We start from the raw sequence: 2,500 nt of genomic DNA, 5'->3' as shown, positions 1-2,500 counted from the left end.
TTTACAAGCAATAGAAGAAAAAAGTTTGAAACCTTATATTTAAATTTCCATATATGCTGTTTAAAATAATGGAAAGAAATGCAACCTCAGCATTGAGCATTAATTATATAAAAGATCATTGGAATTGAATATGAACTTCCAGCATGCATGGTCTAATACATTTGATGTGTGTATGTTTATAGCATTAATAAGCCAAAGAGTGGAACACACAAAACAGCAGGTAAATGGTAGAGGATTTTGAGAACTTGGTAGCTGCTGCAAGTTTTGTATTTGCTTATTAGGTTAGTTTGTATTCGGAATAAAATACAAAGGTATGAATATTGTTCATGTGTTTCTCTGCTTTCCAACTCCCTGATAAGGATTGTTCTCTTGATATATCTTCTCTTTCATTTTATTTTATTATTATTATTTTTTAAGCAAGTCTTCCAAATTCTTCTCTAATTTAGCATTTTCTATCCTTCTTCTGTTTTTGTAATCACTATCTTAAAAGAAACTTTAATAGGATTAAATACCTTTCTTATAATTATGTTGTTTTTATTATTATTATTTCTATCATTTTTAATTTTATTTTATTGTTATTACTGTTATTATTATCATTATTATCATTACTATTGTTGTTTAGGTTCATGTGATTTACCATTAATATGATTGTTGTTGTTATTATTATTAGTACTATTATTATTACTTTTTATTACCATCATCATCAGCATAACAGCCCCTTTACAATCATTACTATATAAAACTAACTGAAAAGCATAATTCATTTATTATGAACATATATATACAAAGGAAATTAAATATTAAATAGATAATTCAAAGCAAATTGTCTTTCATCACGACTAATTAGACATGAAATAGCTTCATTTTGAAAGTTTGAATACTCTGTGTAAAACATTGCAGGAAAGAGCATTACACAAAGGGACTGACATGAAATGCTTTGAAGTCTAGTCCCTTATCAGAGATGTGTCTTATGCCGGAAAAACGAGAGAAGTTTGTGTTGTTATTGGTTTTAATTATTATATTGCAAGATCAGCAATACAGAAATGATTAGGTAGGTTTGGTTGATGCAACTTGATCTCTTAATTTTTTTAGCTCTGGATAAATCAATAAGAAGCAGAAAAAACAGATGGAAAATAATATTCTTGTAATGACTGTACATTTTCTAGTGTATCATGAAAAATATTCTGTTAAACATAAATCAGAAACCTTAAAATGTTGCTTGAATCTGAGCAACTTGATTCCCCACACAGTAGACATAGGTTCGAATGAAAGACTTTGATCATGTTGGGAAAAAATCCAAGATCTATATATATATATATAAATATATATATATATATATATATATATATATGTATATATATATATATATATATATATATATATATATATATATATACATATATATACATATATACATATACATATACATATATATATACACACACACATACACACATATATATATACTGTGTGTATATATATATATATATATATATATATATATATATATATATATATATATATAATATATATATATATATATATATATATATCAGAAACCAGATCCCATATCCAGTAAATATATACATAAAATCATTTAACAATTAACCTTGACTGAGATGGACTTTGAAGTAAGAATCCCCAAAGTTCACAAAACATTTTCTCCGCCGCCCTCCATCACATACTTGATTGCAAAATTAATAAGTGAAAAAAAAAACAAAATAAACAACCGGTTTATTAGAACTTTCGGAATTAGCGATGATTCCATTACCAAACCTTTTAATGAGGCAGTTTGAGTTAACAGTTAGCAATTTCTTGATACAAGATGGCAAACTTTGTATTTAGAAATGTCGAAATCTCATGAACCTAAACAATTATGGCTGGAATGGTTACCAGGCGATCGGTAGTCGGGTAACTAAAAATGTGTAACAATTTCGGAGGTATTTTTGTCGTTTTACAATTCAATCACAACATATCATGCAAGTTTAAGAACAGAATTTGTTTACAGATGTTTGCCATTTCCAGAAGTTACAAGATTCAGGTCAGTTGTTTCCCCGGATAGTTAAAAACAGATATATGTGAATGCAACAGAAACAAGGTCAGAAATATTTATTAGACAGGCAAAATAAACGTTCTTCCTGCCGCTGACACAGAACCAGCCTGGTCAGGTTAGACGGAAAAGTTATATGGCAAGTCTGTTTTATTTATTTATTTTTTTTTCCAGAGAAAATCGACATCTACCGTGATGAATGTATCGGCGGGTTAGGAAGAAGGGAAGGACAAAATTAAAAGGAAACCGGCTTGAGATTGGAAAGCAAATAAAGAGAAACGATTAACAATTGAACGAAATGATTGGATGGGGTGGTTAACCACGGAAGAGGCTAGTTGAAAATACTTTTTTTTGTTTCTGTATATCAATTATCCTGATTAAAAGAAGAAATGAACACCATAAGAATCACGCAACGTAGTGTGTACTAGAAAATAAACGTAATCATTTTCT

This window comes from Penaeus japonicus, unplaced genomic scaffold (assembly GCF_977035675.1).
Source record: "Penaeus japonicus unplaced genomic scaffold, GWHDUDI00000001_assembly GWHDUDI00000018, whole genome shotgun sequence".
Lineage (NCBI taxonomy): Eukaryota > Metazoa > Arthropoda > Malacostraca > Decapoda > Penaeidae > Penaeus > Penaeus japonicus.
Note: the sequence above shows the minus strand (reverse complement) of the source record.